The following is an 18287-nucleotide window of genomic DNA, read 5'->3' as shown; positions in this document are numbered from 1 at the left end:
AGTGGCATGTCAGAACAGAGAGAAATTTATTACTTTAGATGAGGGCTGCGGAGGACCAGGGGAAGATTCTAAACCCTCCCCAACAGATCTCCTGGCTACTGTTAGGTTGGGGAATGATAAGAAAAATTCCTTGTAGAAACAGAAGCTACTTATTCTGTTATAAGTACTTGTAAAGGACAATTAAGTAAACAAAGAGATTCAGGAATTGGTGCCACAGGGTAGACAGGAACCCAAACTTTCTTTCAACCTTTAAATTTTAAAACTGGCAAACAGATGTTGACCCATCAATTTCTTTACATGCCTGAGTGCCCCGTGCTGTTATTGGATACTGAGTAAATTGCATTCATAAATTAGGTTTAAAGAAAGAAAATTCAGATACATATTCCTGATGAAAAGTCTGTGGAGGCCCAAGTTTTTATGTTACAGAAACCAGCCACTGAGCTGGATATACCAGAGGAAGTGGAGAATACACCCCGCAAGTATGGGCTGCTGGAGCACTGGGACGATCACGAAATGCAGAAGCAGTAACTGTTCATCTGAAACTAAACATCAGAATGGTAAGACAGAAACAATATCCTATAAAACCAGAAGCAAGAAAAGGACTAGAACCTCTGATAGAAAATTTTGTCAAATACTTTGGGACAAAAATGGGCTGCATTTGTACTTCACATAGTAACAACCATTCTGGAACAGAAAAGCAGTCAGTCTGTCCCCAAGCAAGCTTTTAAAATTTCAGGCTGTGCTTTTAGAAAAAGAGGACATAGAACTGAAAGTGACTAACCTTTTGAACCCAGCAGTAGTTTTGACAACTGATACATAAGCAGGAGAGCTGACTCACAGCCGTTTACAGACTATTGAGCAGGTGTGTTCCAGTCATACTGACCTGCAAGATACATCCCTGAAGGATGTGGACTACGAACTGCTTCTGGATGATAGCAGCTCTATGAAAATGGAAACCAGAAAGCAGGATATGCTGTGGTAACCAAACATAAGATAATAGAGGCTAAAGCCTGCATTCCACCCTCCCCCCCAACATATCAGTCCAGAAAGCCGAGCTGATGGTGCTACTGAGAGTTCTGGAATTGTCAGAAAGTCAAAAATTGCTTTTAAGGCATATCAATTTGATAACACTCCAGTAAATACTGGTAATCACATTGCTGACAAAGCAGCGAAAGAAGATGTGGGTGGGGAACTTTAATTAATATTGCCTCGTAAGTATCAGTGCTTGGACAATGAAGTTCCAAGTTATCAAACAGAGAATGAGAAATTAGCCAAGAAGAATAATGAAGGATGGCAGGTTACACCAAACAGGCAAGTAATAATTGCCCAGCCTCTTATGAGAAGAAAACCACCAGGCAACTGTTGTGGTTTAAGTGCAGTCAGTAACTCAGGCCCACGCAACCCGCTTGCTCACTCCCCCCTTCCTCCACCCCCCCGAGGGATGGGGAGGAGAATTGAAAGAATGTAACTCCCACGGGCTGAGATAAGAACAGTCCAGTAACTAAGGTATAACACAAGCCAGTACTGCTACCACCAATAATAATAATGATAGGGGAAACAACAAGGGAAGAGAATACAATACCACCCGCTGATACCCAGCCTGACTGAGCAGTGAACTAGCCCTTCCGGGTAACTCCTAGTTTACATCCTGGGCATGACGTGCTGTGGTATGGAATACCTCTTTGGCTAGCTTGGGTCAGGTGTCCTGTCTCTGCTTCCTCTTGGCTTCCCCTCCTCCCTGACAGAGCATAAGACTCAGAAAGTCCTTGGTCAGACTAAATATTTGAGCAGTAACTAAAAACATCGGTGTTATTAGCGCTGTTCCCAGGCTGAAAGTCAAAAACACAGCACTGCACCAGCTACTAAGAAGGAGAAAAATGACTGCTACTGCTGAACCCAGGACAGCAACTCATGGGGGAACGGAATCAATGTCGGAAGCCTTAGAGCTCCAGGTTCTGAGTATGCAAATGGCTGGAATTATAAAAGTGTTATAAAGAAGTGTGAACCTTGTTTACCATGCTAAGAGATCCCCACCTGAAACAACAAAGGCAATTGTCCAGGAGACTAATGGCAAGTGGACTTCACAGAATTGCCACACCGTAATGGGCTCAGGTTATATATATTATATATATCAGTACTAATAGGTATGTTTTCTGGTTGGCCAGAGGCTTTCCCTTGTCACACCAATATGGCTCATAAAGTAGTAAAACATTTATTGAATCAAATAACACCCTGATATGATGTACCAGCAGGCTTGTCCTTGGACAGAGGTCTGCATTTTGTTGCAGAAGTAGTAAGGTAGGAGAGTGTTTGGGAATCAAGTGGGGTCTGCATACCCTTTAGAGACCTCAGGCTAGTGGAAAAGTGGAATGTGTGAATCAGACACTCAAGTTACAGATCAAGAAACTTCTTTAACTTGGTCACAAGCCCTACCAATTCCTTTGTCAAGGTGTCCTGGGTTTAGCAGTAGCAGTCATTTTTCTCTTTCTTGGTAGCTGGTGCAGTGCTGTGTTTTGACTTTCGGGCTGGGAACAGAGCTGATAAAAATGATGTTTTGGTTTGGCCAAGGACTTTGTGAGCCTCATGCTCTGCCAGGGAGGAGGAGAAGCCAGGAGGAAGCAGAGACAGGACACCTGACCCAAACTGACCAAATCGGTATTCCATACCACAGCACATCATGCCCAGGAGGTAACTGGGAGTTACCCGGAAGGGCTGAGTGGACTGTAGGGTTGGAGGAGGCATCGGTCGGTGCTTGGTCGGGCTGGGGGGGCGAGTTATCAGTCGGCTGGTGATGACGTGTTGTATTCTCTTCACTTGTTATTTCATTTATCATTACTATTATTGGTGGCAGCAGTAGTGATTTGTGTTATACCTTAGTTACTAAACTGTTGTTATCTCAACCCGTGGGAGTTGCATTCTGTCTGATTTTCCTCTCCGTCCCTCCAGGAGTAGGGGGAGGGCAAGAAGAGGGGGGGGGGGGGGGAGTGGGTGAACAAGCTGTCTGGCTGGGGTTAAGCCACGACGCAAGGATACAAATACAGCCAGGAAGGGATCATGTGAGTCCATATGAACTGATGTATGGGCAGCCTTACCAACTGCCTTTTGTACCTAGTGATGTCTTTGCAGGGAAAACAGGATCTCAGGCAATACCTGCTGGCACTGGGTAAAACTCTTAGCTCTAGTAATATCTTGGTAGGACATTACCCAAACTGTAGCTGGACAATGCAACTCCAGATTAAGGGACCCCAAACTGGATATTGGAATGCTCCAGAAGGGGAAAGGGTGGTATTGGTTGTGTAATAATACTGCTAGAAAGGCCCTTTCCCCAGGATGGACTGGAACATGTGTGCTGTGTGTTGTACCCCCAGATGCTGGGAGCTGGGTGCAAGATGATGCTGGGATTAGGCCTGGACCTTCCCTCTGGGAGCTGACGAAGGGGATCCCTCCAGCAAGAGCACCCTGGTCACATGGGTCTCCCTTGGCTGGAACCCCTGGCACCACTGTGATGCTGACCAGCAATTCCCTGATGTATGTGCTGAGCAGTGCCCAGTGGGTGGTGAGGTACTGGTGAGCCTGTGGACGGCAGGGATGGGGCAGGGATACATTGGGACCCTTAGCACCACCGGCATGGGAAAGTGTGGGCCTAGTCCAGGTGGCTTCACTGGAGGCAGAGACACAGCCTGGTACCCCCAACCTTGCAGGGAAAGGGGGTGCTGGGCCGCTCACACCATCTGGTACCACACAGCATGGGGCAGCCAGAAAACAGGCACTTAGGACTGAGTGGGGCTGGGGGCTGACGGGTGTCAGGGGGGCTCTGGGCTGGGTCCTCAAGTGCTCTGTGTGACCCCACAGCACCTCCATCCCAAGCCCTGCTTCCCCCACCTGGTGGGTGCATGGCAGCTTCCAGCGCAGGAATGGGGCCCACAGTGCTGCAGCACCCATGGGGGCTGCCCTGGCTGGTGGGAGGTGAGTGACACAGACATTGGGATGTCCCTGAGCACACGGGTAGTCCCAGCCAGGTGCCCTGCAGGGTCCTGCAGCCCCTGGCCCTGCTCCCAGCACATGTGGCAGCCCTGGAACGGATGGTGCTCCTGGTGCTGCAGCGGAAGGGTCCCATCCTAAGACCTCACAGTGAGGCAGACCCTGGGAATGGGTGCAAGGTGGGCAGTGCCACAGCAGGGCCTTCCCCAGAGGCATCACAGAGGGAGACAGGTCCACAGTGCAGCCCCATTCCCAGGACTGTGGCCCCACTGTGCTGGCAGGGCAGGGGCTCAGCAACACCGGCTCCATTTCCATCTGCTTCCCTGGGAAAATCACTCAGATTTAGCTAAAGTCACAATGTAGAAACTGTCTCAGCTGTTGCCTCCAGGGATCATCCCTGTCCCTTGTCTGGGGCTGGCACCCAGAACAGTTCCCTCCATGCTGGTGGGCACCTGGTAGTGAGTGTGCAAGTGTGCAGGCACTGCTGGCATCCTGGCAGTCCCAGGACCCTGCAGCACCCTCATGGCATGAGCACAGCACCAGGGAGGGCCAGGGAAGGCTGTGTGGCAGTAGCCCCCCACATCCCAGCACCCTCAGCTGATGCCTACCCTTCGACGGGACCCAGGGGCTTGCCAGGGCTGCTGCCACTATCCCAAGCACACAAGGGCTGGGACATGGTGTGTCAGGGACAATAGATAATGGTCCATGGTGAAACACCCATAGAAAAGTACTGTTTATCTTCTTTGCCTCCTCCTGGGAAAGTTCCACTTTAGAACTCCCTGGAAAAGTCCCGACCCTTGGAGACCTTTCTAGATATTGCTGGCCACTTCTTCCGACGTAGGTTGGCCCCCTGCGTCAGAATGAGTGTGCATTTTTGTCAGTATAAAAGCCCGAGCCCCATGCGATGCTGGGGAGGCAGAACCTTATACCACCCAGGTAAACGTTGCCTCCGTGGGGATGCCCTCTAAGGTTGAGCCTGCCACCTCACACTGTGATGATGATTCTTGGAGCTGGTTTCCTGATCGTCTTCACAGGGTCTTTGGGGTTGGTAAAATATACACTCTTCAGAAATATACTTTACTGTATCTGTTAGATTTTCTATATTTTCCTATATTAATAAACTAGTTGAGACTTCTCTATTTGTCTCTCGTTTTCTCTCACCTGGAATCCTCGAACTCTGGAACACATGGCCACAATGGCACCCAGGAGCTTCGTGCATGTCCCAAAAATGTCATGGGCCCAGGGCTGAGCATGTCTCCATTTTCAACCTCCTACCCCATCCCAGTGAGTCCACAGTGCCCCAGCCACGGGGAGCCCAGGGATGGCTGCCCACCTTCCGCAGGCTGTGGTTTCCTCCCCGGCTCACACCCAACAGTAGTGTCCCAAGAGCACAGCGAACCCCTTCCCTAGGAAAGCTACGTGGCCAGAGCAGAAAGAGTTAATTTCTGCAGCCCCAGCTCCGCTATGACAGCACTACGATCTTCTTCTCCAGTGCTTGGGGGGGGGGGGGGGGAAGAAAAGCCTCTTCATCACTGGGTCCAGCTCCTCCAGCACCAGCTGGGTGTGCAGCACAGTCATGCTGTCGGGCTCTGCCACCACCATGTACTTCAGCAGGCAGTAAAGGTTCCACAGGATGTCCTGTAGCACCTGGGGGCAGGAGAAGCTGTCAAAGTCTGACTGGGGAAAACCCAAGTGTTGGACTCGTTTTCATTCTTGATCACAAGAGTGAAATAAAGACACAAACGAGGTCAAATACTGTAATTATATAATCATTGCAATCGATCCGACAAAAACTGAAAAAATGTGTTATCTATCACTATATGGATGATATCCTAATTGCAGGCAAAGATTTAAACAAGGGCCATCTGTTCTACCTGCTACAATCAGAATTAGCAAAAGCAGGACTGGTAATTGCACCAGACAGAGAGCAGCGTGAAGCCCTTAGAAATATCTGGGGGGGATCATTTCCAGAACTGAAATTAGGCCTCAAAAAGTTAAAATTACCACACAGATAAAAACCTTGTCTGACGTGTAGAAATTGATGGGTGATATTCGATAGATCCGCCCTTTGTGTGGAATCACAAATGATGATCTGACTGATCTCATGCCCCTTTTAAAGGGCAAGTCAAAGGCAAAAAAAAAAAAAATTCTATTAAAAGCTCAGAATGAGGTGTTAGATCACATCATGACAAAAATCACTACCTCTTATGCTGCTCAATGGAATCCAGATTTACAGGTTATTCTGTTTATTGTCAACAGTGAGTATTATCCATTTAGTCTACTAGCACAGTGGGATCTTCAAAAGATTGATTCTTTATGCATTTTAGAATGGATTTTCCTATGTAAAACTGTAACTACTCGATTACAAGTATTTGCTCTTTTGATTGTACAAGGTCGTTCACGTTGTCAGAAAATTATGGGCTGTGATCCATCACAAATTTGTTTGCCACTTACCAGGGTATGGTTAGACTGGGCACAACAATCTAGCTCTGCTCTTCAGTTTGCTCTGATAGGTTTTGTTGGTCCTCTTAATATACATTTTCCACCTCATAATATGTTTACAGTGCTAAAGAATAATCAGTTTGAAGATGTTACCTTTTATCCTAGTAAACCTGTTGGAGGATTAACCGTCTTTACAGATGCAAGCAAAGAGTCAGCACTGCCCCAGGACACCCCCTTTGTCAGTGACTGAATGAATTGAAATTTGAGCTTAGGACATCCATTTTATGGATGTTTTCAGTCCTTCTTAAAGTGAAGGGAGCAACCTTTTTTACATTAAAGTAAAAAAAAACAAAACAAACAAACAAAAAAAAAACCACCAAAAACACCACCACCACCCCCCACCCCCTCCCAACCTTTGCTGGTTGCCACTGCAGCTGCGAAGACTGAGGACAGAGATGATCCTTTTGACTCAGGCCCTATTGACCCTGAGAAGGAGCCTGTGCGCTGCTCCTAAGGTTCTGATGCCTGATAATTCTGATGCTGACCTGGATGGTCCTTTTGACCTGGAGTCTATTCATCTGGAAAAGGAGCCTGATTTATATCCCCCAGATCCTCATGTTAAATGCACAGCTGTAAAGGGAGAAGTGAGACCAGTGGGGGATGCAGATGTATTGTGTGCTTTCCTGGTGGTGTATGTTCTGCATCAAGACCCGCAGTGGGAAGGTCTCTCGTATGCTCTTATCAGGAGTATCGGGCAGACTGTGATGGACTGAGGACTTATGACCCCATATACAACTCATTTAATACATTCTCTCTGTGATACTCATGTACTAGAAGCTGGTAAAAATAAGTATGTCCAGGTTTCTATCGACCTTTGGAGACCTTTATAAATACTGCTGGCTACTTCTTCCAACATAGGCTGGCCACCTGTGTCGGAATGAGTGTGCATTTTGGTCAGTATAAAAGCCCAAGCCTCATGCGATGTGGGGGAGGCAGAGCCTCTGCGGGGACGCCTGCTAAGGTTGAGCCTGCCACCTGGCACTGCAATGATGCTTCTCGGAGCTGGTTTTCTTGTTAGTCTCCACAGGGTCCTTGTGCCACGTTCTGTACGTGGGATTGTGTAGTGGGAGTAATGATTGTCTGGATTTTGTGCTTCAAATATTGTAGTTGTGTGGACTGTGCTTGTGGGATCCCATACGTGTCTCTGTGTGTGCGTGTGTGTGTGTGTGTTGAGGGCAGACGGTGTTCTGTGTATTTTTTGTCATTGAGTTCATGTAAAAGTTTCTAATAGATAGTAGTTTAACATTTCAGACAAGAGAAGGTTAATGCAAAAGTGAGGTTGCTGGCAGAAATTTATGGTTGCTGCTGATTTAGGCAGGCAGCTGTAGCTGCTGCCGGGCAGGCCGGCGTTTGTAGCCGTGCAAAGCAGGGTGAGCGACTCTGGGGAAAGGGAGAAAAAAAAAAAATGGTTATTTGATGAGTTCAGTCCCCATGTTCAAAAACAGCTGCCCTCCGATTCGGCTCCCGGTGCTCCACCGGTGGAAGGACCAGGATGGACACCAGAGCCAAGGAGAGAAAAAACAAAATGAAACAAAATAAAACAAAACCGAGCTTAATATGTTTAAAGTAACCTGGGGATGAATCCAAGACTTGGAGGAACAGATAGATTGGTTGAAACAAGAACTGCTAACTGAAAAAGCGAGAGGGGTAGTGCAACCACAAGCCTTACGAGCCGTCACCTAAGCAGCATCAGGGTGGCAGATACAGAACCTATCTACTTCTCAAGAACTGATAACCTGGAGGAGGGGGTGTATTTGTGTCCTCCTGCCTACAGGTCCATGGTGACTGCCTGCAAAGTTTGTCAAGCCTTGCCATGAGCTGGACAGACAAATGGAGGAACCTGATGCCTCAGCTGCAGGAGCTGAATGTGAATACCCCAAGCAGAATGAGATAGAGGAAGAGAAAAAAACAATGATTGCTAAACATCATTTGAGGGCAACTGAAAAGTAACAGCTTGAATATGTGTGTTTGTAAAGTAGCTATTGTTAGAGGCTTTGATTTTGTGTATGAAACCACCTGTATTTACTAGCCAGTTGCTGATAAGAAACTACACCTTGTATTATATGGATTTGTCACTTGTAAAAGAGATGTCAGAGTATGCAAATTTGTAGTAGCTGCTAGAAAATGCTAAAGCAAAAGATAGAAATATTCTAATACAATGGTAGTGTTATAAAGCAGGTAATGGAACAAATTAAGAGGGTGAGAGAATTCCACTGGTAAGAAATTTCTTTGGCTAGTCCCTTGCTGGCATCAGCATCTTCAACATGCTGCTGCACCCTGTAATAGTTACTCTGCTAATGTAAATCTGTGTGTGTGCCTTGCCATAATAACAACTTGTTATTGGATGAAGCAGGTGAAACTCTGCATTGACAACAAGGTGCAAGGACTGAGGCTGACCAAATGCCTGCTACCACAATCAAGGGCAAGACTGGGTTGGCCTCTGTGTTTGCCACCAAGAAGAACCTTTAGCTCTGCTGCTGGCTGCAACCCAGCAGGCGTGGAGCGGTGGGGACACATGCCATGCCAGACCTTGATGTGAAGGATGGCCTCCCCTGTTACCAGAGAGCCATACAGCAGAAAAAGGGGGCAGGCTCAGCAGCCTGTAGTTGGCATATGTTGAAGATATGATCTAGCCCAAATCCCCGGCTCAAGTACTGTCCTCCAAAACATACATAAAAATAGAAGGGCGAGATGTGGAGACGGTGTTCTCTCGGGAGAACGCATAACTGGTGCAAAAGATGGGTAATCCTGAAAGATACAGCAAGGCCGTGAGAGGCCCGAGGAAGCTTAAGCAAGCAAGATAAGAAGAAGCTGTAATTCACTGAGTTAATGAGAACTGTGGACTGTTGGCAAGCTTTCGAGGTCAAGTTCTCACACCTGTGCTTAACCAATTGTGTGTTAGTCGCTAAGGGTCTTCAAGACATGTATCCAATCATAATATGCCAAATCACTGTAAGTGCCTGTAAGAAATGGTATATAAGGAGTTAAAGCTTTGTAATAAATTGGCATTCGCTGATCACATTGATCGTTCCTGCGTTGTCCGTGACTCCCACGTCGACAGAGGAAGAGCAGGACTCAGGAAAAGCAGCTGGTGGTGGGAGAGCCGGCAATCACAGCAGCTACACCAGCCCCAGTGACAAGTACAGCAGCATCACTTGAGAGTTCTGAAGGTTTTGGATGGCCTTTGGTTACCCTTGGGACCTGCCTGCTGATTATGATGGGGATCAGCATGTTGGCACACACACAGAGTGTGTTTTACCTACCACCATTTTGTCTGATCTCAAAAGTTAAGCAGTGTCAGGTTTGGGTCTTCTCTGGGGTTAGACGACGATATGGAAGGACCAGGAGATTTTCCCCAAGGCTGGACAGTCATGAGTGGCAGGGCATGTTAGACAGTATGAGCAAGTATCTAGTCCACTGGGCCCCTCCAGTGCTCTGGAAACATTGGAGATGGAAGGCAGCTGTATGGAGTCCCCAGCAACAAGCTGCAGAAATTGCTGAAGGGGACAGTGAATTATTTTGAGCCTGGTGGGCCCATGACCCTTAAGGCCATCAGAGCACAGATGCAACATAGAGATGGACTCATGATCGAGGGGTGGACTTAGCAATGGACACTATTGCCCAGGTTATTCACAAGTGTGAACACTGCACACAGCCTCTCGTGCTCTGAAAGACTGTTACAAGAGATGGAGCCTGACATCATGGACCAGATGGACTCAGCAGCTTTATAGGGACTAGTCCATGCACTAAGATAAGAGTGATGGTATATTGAAAATGTATATTGAAAATGAGCATGATGTGAATGGTATGGAATAAGGGGTGGATAATGTCCTGGGTTCAGCAGTAGCAGTCATTTTTCTCTTTCTTGGTAGCTGGTGCAGTGCTGTGTTTTGACTTTCAGCTGGGAACAGAGCTGATAAAAATGATGTTTTGGTTTGGCCAAGGACTTTGTGGGCCTCATGCTCTGCCAGGGAGGAGGGGAAGCCGGGAGGAAGCAGAGACAGGACACCTGACCCAAGCTAGCCAAATAGGTATTCCATACCACAGCACATCATACCTTGGAGGTAACCGAGAGTTACCCGGAAGGGCTAGGACTGAAGGGCTGGAGGAGGTATTGGTCGGTGCTTGGTCGGGCTGGGGGGTGCGAGTTATCAGTCGCCTGGTGATGAGGTGTTGTATTCTCTTTCCTTGTTATTTCCTTTATCATTACTATTATAGGTGGTAGCAGTAGTGATTTGTGTTATACCTTCATTACTAAACTGTTCTTATCTCAACCCGTAGGAGTTGCATTCTTTCTGATTCTCCTCTCCATCCCTCCAGGAGTAGGGGGAGGGCAAGAAGGGGGGGGAGTGAGTGAAAAGCTGTCTGGCTGGGGTTAAACCACGACAACAGTCCAGTATCTAAGGCATAATATTACTACTACCACCTCCAGTAATAATAACGATAAGGGAAATAATAAGGGGAGAGAATACTCACCATCCGATGACCAATACCCAGTCTGACCCGAGCAGCAATCTGGGCCTTCCGGGTAATTTCCCCTGGTTTATATGCTGGGCATGACGTGCTGTGGTATGGAATACCCTTTTGGCTAGTTTGGCTAAGGTGTCTTGTCTCTGCTTCCTCCCGGCTTCCCATTTCCCTCCTCACTGGCAGAGCATGAGACTGAACAGTCCTTAATCAGATTAAGCATTACTTAGCAACAATTAAAAACATTGGTGTGTTATCAGCATTGTTCTCAGACTAAATTTGAAAACACAGCACTGCACCAGCTAAGAAGGAGAAATATAACTGCGACAGCTGAACCCAGGACACCTAACTAAAACACAAATCGGTACTTGCATTTTAAATGAAAGCTAATTTACTTAATCACTTGGTTTTCTACAAATGGCACAGTTTAATCACTCTTACTGTCCCATTAACACACTGGTAACATATTTTTACATTCTAGTTGACCATTTTGACAGTGTAGCTTTATGTTGCAAGATGAATTGTTTTAAAGTTTACATGGCTTTTGAGTCTCAAACACACAAAATACAATTCCCTCATTATTATTATGTTCCTACAAAGAACTTTCTGAAGTGTTTAGTGGTGGCAGAAATGCAATCTGGGGCCATAAAAAGTTCTGACAAATAAAGGCGCAAGCGGTCATAAAAGATGACTGAACACATAGCTAAGTCATAAACCCCTCAATATCAGTATTTATCTAAACAAATACAGTAACAGTCTTGCATTTAAATTTACCTAAGCTTAAGCTTTTATGAATTCTGGGTAGCTACTGGGGACAATGGATAATGTTTTTATTCCAATAAACACTTTAAGACAAAATTTTTAGATGGGATTGCCCAAGCATTTCCATGTTAAAACCATCTTTCTAACACAAATCCTAACCAGTTCTATAGAAAGCTATCAAAACATACTAGTGCTGACAAAAGTCACTAGACCTCTGCAAGAAGTTACCACAGAAAAAAATTATATAATAAATTAAAAAGTCTAACAGAAACTGCATCAGTACTGAAAATGTTAAATGCAAATAATAAACAGAAATTCAAGTCACATCACTGCAGCTGCAGAAAAATGCACATTAATTTGAGAAGCAATACAATTGTCTTCAGACAATGCTTCATCTACACCATGTTTCTTCATCTTTTCTATATCAGTAGCTGTAATGTTTTCATAGTAGTGATTAAGGAATTGCACCTGAGTGTCTTCAGTCTTATGAGGTACCCTTATACATTTAAGAAATCTTCCATCCCTTTTGCACTTGATATTTCTGAATACTGCAGCAGTATAAGCAGCATGCTCTTGCTCATATAAATAAGGTCCTTTGTTTAAAGCAAGCGAATACCTCTAACCTTCTTGTACAAACCCCTTGTACAACCCCCCTGTACATTGGTCAACCCTTTGCATTAGTTCCCCCTTTTTCTATAAAGTAAGTAAATTCTTTTACTATATTATTTATGATCCTTCTACTATACTATTTATGATCCTATCAATGTTCCTTCTATCGATTTATGAAGTGATTTCGATATACATTGTATTATGCAAGGTACAATCATTAAAATGAGTAGTCCTATAGCTAATATTAGAAGGCCTTGTTTAAGTATTTCCCTGAACCATCCAGTAACTCCTCAGTTATTTAACCATTCATCCATTCCATCTCCAACAATTCTAAGCTCTTGCATATTTTCCTGCAATTTTCGCAGCTTAGCATGAATTGATTCAGAATGGTCAGAGAAGTTCATGCACCACATACCTTCGAAATCCTCATAACCATCCTTTAACAATATCTTTGTTACCTCCTGGGCTTGTGCGCTTCTAGTTGGAAAGGCTTCTGGCCAACCTGAAAAGGTGTCTGTTGGTATCAATAAATGTCTATACCCCTTTTTCTGTCCTTTTGCAAATTCTTTCGCAACATTTTATATACTGCCATTACCATCCAGAGTCTCTTTGAAATAGTTTCCTGTTTCTACTTGATATTTAAATTTAATTTCTGTTTTCAATTGATTCGGAGAAAACTCCAGGAACAAACTTGCCAACCAAGTTTTCAAGCTGACAAGCAGGTATTCTTTATTGCGGCACCGGGAGACACGGGGGATAGCTCCACCTAGCGTGTATCTCCGTATTGCTATACAAGCCATCCTTATATAGTCCCTGGGCATACATACATATTCATGAGGCTACGTATGGATTACATCATTTTCCAGAGAGTTCCCAGCATGCGTACAGAATTGTGGTGGTGGTCTCTGAGGGTCGTTTACTTCTTCCAACAAACTTCATCACTTCTGACAGCCTTTGAAGCACACGCACTAGATGCTCATACCAGTTTAATTGGTTTGTTAGCATCAGAGACATAATAATCCTCCTATCCTCCTACTTATCAGTTAGTTTAACTGTAGTCCATTCTGGACACCTGCGGTTCCCAGATATTCCTTATCCCTTCTTCTAGACTGTTTTTCTTAAAACTATGCCAACTATAGTGATTTATCTTGTGAGAATTCTCAGTATGTTCTGTTCCTTGTTTTTCATAGGAATATAGCCAAAATGGTTTAGTCACATCCGGAAGTCCCAGATCTGGAGCTCTCATTAATTCTATCTTTAAATTTCTAAAAGCCTCCTCTGCTTTATAAGTCCAGTCCAAAGAGGGAGGGTTTCCCTTCAACAGTTCATATAGTGGTCTTACCAGAACAGCATAATCTTGAATCCAAAGTCTGCACCATCCTGTCATTCCCAGGAATGTCCGGAGCTCCTTGAAGGTTGACAGTTGTGGAGTCTGGCAAATGGCTTCTTTTCTAGCAGTTCCAAGTTCTCTCTATCCTCCTGTTATTTCATATCCTAGGTAGGAAACTCGGGTTTGGATTAGTTGGGCTATTTGTCTGGATACCTGATAACCATTCAGTCCCAGAAAATTTAATAATTCCCCTGTCCACTGTATACATTCTTTCTTTGTTTCTGTAGCAATTAACAGCTCATCCACATATTGTAAAAGAGTCACCCGTCTGAGTAGGTGGCTTCCATGATTCTAGTTCTCATGCTGGCTGATTTCCAGAAATTGCTGGACTGTTTTTAAACCCTGTAGATAATACTGTCCAAGTTAATTGAGTTTACCTTCCTGTATCAGGATTTTCCCATTCAAAAGCAAATAATTGTGGCTTTCTTTGGCCAATGGTAAGCAAAAGAAAGAGTCCTTTAAATCCAGGACAGCAAACCATTTCTGATTATTATTCAATTTAGTTCAATCAGTCATACGAATTAAATACTATTGGACGAATATCCTCTGCAATTTTGTTGATTGCTCTGAGATTGAGAACCAATCTGTTTTATTCTAATTGGGTAGGCCCCCCTTTTTTTATTTCCACTTTAACAGGCAAAGCATTCCTTGCCTTACCTGGAACTTCAGATGGCCATACTCCCACATATACCTGATTAATGATTTCTTCTATTTGAGGGAGGTCCTCCTTTTTGCTTTTCTGTTGAATTAAAGATAAACTCAAAATTGCAATTAATTGAAGGTTTTTAACTCTGAATTCCATTTTGCCTTTCTTAAATGTTGCTTCTTGCTTTAATAAAGATTCTAAAGAATTTGGCATGCATAAAAATTTATGCATTCCTATTTGGTTTCCTAATTTGTACTTTAAAGGTTTCAGAAAGAATGCCTCTCTTTTTCTTTTTTTTTTTTCCTGTTTTTCTTGGTGTCCAGTAGCTCCCACATCTGTAACGAATTCTTTTCTCTCTGATTGAACACCAAATAAGTTGCTCCTGTATGCACTAAAATTCCACTTTATTTCCTCTAGTCCCTAGTTTTAATGTAACCAGTGGATCTGCTAGGGTAGATTCCCAGGTCCCCGTCAGTTTAGTTCCACTTCAGTCACCGGAGCCACACCATGGCACTGCCCCCCCCACCTCCCCGAGCAGTCTCACTTCCAGCTTCCAAACCCCCCATAGCACGCACACCGATCCGGTCCCACAGAAGAGAAGAGCCCACTCCCCCCATCCCTCCTCCCACGCTCAACACAGGAGCTGCTCAGCTCCCCTCCTTTCCCCCTTGGTTTTCCCTTTTTTTTTCTTCCTTTTTCTCACAGCGGCTCACCCTGCTCTGCAGGGGCTGCAGATGCCTGCCTCTGCAACAGCACTTCTGGTTTAACCCCTTCTTAACTCTGAATGTGAATGTGCTGCTTGTTGCCAGTGACAGAAATCTCTTCCTCCTTATCAATATCAGATAGGACAGATGCAGAGGGTGCTCCTCTGGAGGTACCTGTGGTACGTGATTTTCCACCCTGTCTTCCTGATTACTGTTTTTTAACTTTAAACATCTTTCCCCAATATCACAGGCTGAGCATCTCCAGCTTAACTTTCAGTTTTTCCCTGTCCTTTTCCAAAGCCAAAATTAAGGAATCTGGTGGAGCTATATTAATTTTGCATTCAGTCTGTCACTCTGTGTGATTTCTTAAAGTGAAAAACATCTTATGCATTACTTCATCCCATTTTCCTTGCCCCCTTAAAACAACATTAATTGTAACTGTATTATAGTTCAGAGTTCCATTTTTAGGCCATTTTTCCTGATCTTCCAAAGTATACAAAGGCCACCATTGGTTACAATATTTTACCAATATTTTCTTATTTACCAAGCCCCCAGGAGACCCTCCAAGTTCTTTCCAGTGTGCCAAAATGCACCCAAAAGGATTCTTTTTCAAGATCTCTTCACTCTGCTGATTTTCCATTATCAATCTCACATTCACACACACACAGACGGGATCCCCAGACACACTCCACGCAGTTACAACACTTGAGACAAAGACAGAGACTTAAATTCAACCAACCAAACAACAGTTAATAACACAGTTATAACATCCTGTCACCAGTACCAAAATCACAAGACCAAAATCATTACTGTAACAAGCCACAAAATAGGTGAATACCAGTAGAATCAAAAGCAATACTTCCCAACCCTTATAGCTCAGACCATATTGTAACATTAATAGGGGGGTTTCCTTGAACCCTTTATAGTTGACCAGCCTGTCAGTGTCCCAGGAAGGATGAGACCCTTGTGTCCGACCAGCCTGTCTGCGTCCCACTGTGGGAACCATACTGAACAGCCCACCGTATCGGAGGGTGATTCTACTAACCTATTCAGGGACCCCCGCTGACAGCATCACTGAAAAAAATCCCTTATGGGCTGTTGATAGCACACTGGACCCAAAACCATTTCCACAAGACACCCCCCTGTGTCTTGTAGGACCTAAATCACAAGATGCCCCCTGCTTAGTTATAACAGTCTGTCACTGATGCCAAAACCACAAGACCAAAATTCTTAATATAACAAGCCACAAAATAAATCAAATACAAGTAAAATCCAAAACCTTTTTCTGCAAGACACCCCCTGCGTCTTGCAGGACCCAAACCACAAGAAGCCCCCTGCTTCCTTTGGGTGTATACCAGTAAAATCCAAAACCTTTTTCTGCAAGACACCCCCTGCGTCTTGCAGGACCCAAACCACAAGAAGCCCCCTGCTTCTTGCGGGTGTATACCTAACGGACGCTAGCAGCCGGGTATACGCCTTTACCTACGAGATTTCTTATCTCGATTTACGGAAGGCTTCCAAACCATGCGTACGCTTACCAAGCCAATTTACCAAACCAATTTACCAAACCAATTTACCAAACCGAGGTGCCCCCTGCACCTTACAGACTATACAAAAAAAAGAATACCTTTTATGAGATGGTCCTTGTCTGCTCCCGCAGCGATCCGAATGAGTCGAGGGGTCCCTCCGGGAAAAATTCCCGAGGGCCCTAGGGAGCCCTGTCCTCAGCGGGTCCTGCAGCCGAGCAGAGAGGGTCCCATCTGGGTCGCCAAATTGATTTGGAGAAAACTCCAGGAACAAACTTGCCAACAAAGTTTTCAAGCTGACAAGCAGGTATTCTTTATTGCGGCGCCGGGAGACACGGGGGATAAATCCTCCTAACGTGTGTCCCCGTATTGCTATACAAGCCACCCTTATATAGTCCCTGGGCATACATACATATTCATGAGGCTACGTATGGATTACATCATTTTCCAGAGAGTTCCCCGCATGCGTACAGAATTGTGGTGGTGGTCTCTGAGGGTCGTTTACTTCTTCCAACAATCTTCATCACTTCTGGCAGCCTTTGAAGCACGCGCAGTAGATGCTCATACCAGTTTAATTGGTTCGTTAGCACCAGAGACATAATAATCCTCCTATCCTCCTACTTATCAGTTAGTTTAACTGTAGCCCATCCTGGACACCTGCCATTCCCAGATACTCCTTATCCCTGTGTCCTGTTCTTCTAGACTGTTTTTCTTAAAACTAGGCCAACTATAACGATTTATCTTGTGAGAATTCTCAGTATGTTCTCTAGTTGTACTCTATTTTTTTTTTCTCTATGTATCATGCACCTCAGTATTTTTCCATTGCTACTGCTACAAAGCCATCAAACTTAACATTACTTAAAACTAATTCCAAAGGTTTCTATATTCCATTTTGTGATTTTGTGCCCCTTTGTCTCACAATCTTCATAATTTATCATAGATTGCTTACAATTATAGAAAGAAAATTTTGTTATACCACAAGTAATCAATATTAAAACAATTAATAATAATGTTCCTGCAACCAGTTGCCTTAACCAGGAGAGATCAGGTAATCATGAAGGTAACTTTTTCCACATTTCTTCAAACCCCCAGCAGGTATCATCCTTGGCTATTTTATGAAATATTTTAGTTTGTTTCCAGATTTCCTGCAGATCTGTTTCAGGAACAGCAGTTTTCACTGATTCTTGTTCCACTTGGATTATATCAGTGGTTTTACTTTCTATTTCCTCTGTGGTTGCTGAGATATTTGATTGCCTTCTCTAATTCACTTACTCCCAAAGATGGAATTAGCGATCTGACAAAACTATGAAATGCAGTATTCTCTTCAGCAATAGGGTTAAACCCTCGCTTAACCAATGCCATCCTTTCCCTTCAGGAACAAGCCACTACTGAACCACGATACCATCTATATTAATAGAATTTGAATAGTGACCTACACCTGTGGCATTTAAACACAGTCTCCTATTCTGGTTCCTGGTATAATACACCTTTGTATACAGGTATAATATTCTTTACATGGATTAGGATAAAGGTCTTTATTTGGATTAGGATTAACTATTCCCAATCTTTAAATTGTCCATGAGATAGTGTTGGAAATTGGAACGCCAATTAATGGAAGGCCCTGATCTTCTCGTGATTTGGGCAACTGTGCACACACACAACAGTCACTACAATTAACAACTTCGAGAACATTCTGCATT

This window comes from Neopsephotus bourkii, unplaced genomic scaffold, assembly GCF_033783945.1.
Source record: "Neopsephotus bourkii isolate Nb327-2 ecotype Australia unplaced genomic scaffold, CSIRO-AGI_Nbou_v1 NB_364, whole genome shotgun sequence".
NCBI lineage: Eukaryota > Metazoa > Chordata > Aves > Psittaciformes > Psittacidae > Neopsephotus > Neopsephotus bourkii.
Note: the sequence above shows the minus strand (reverse complement) of the source record.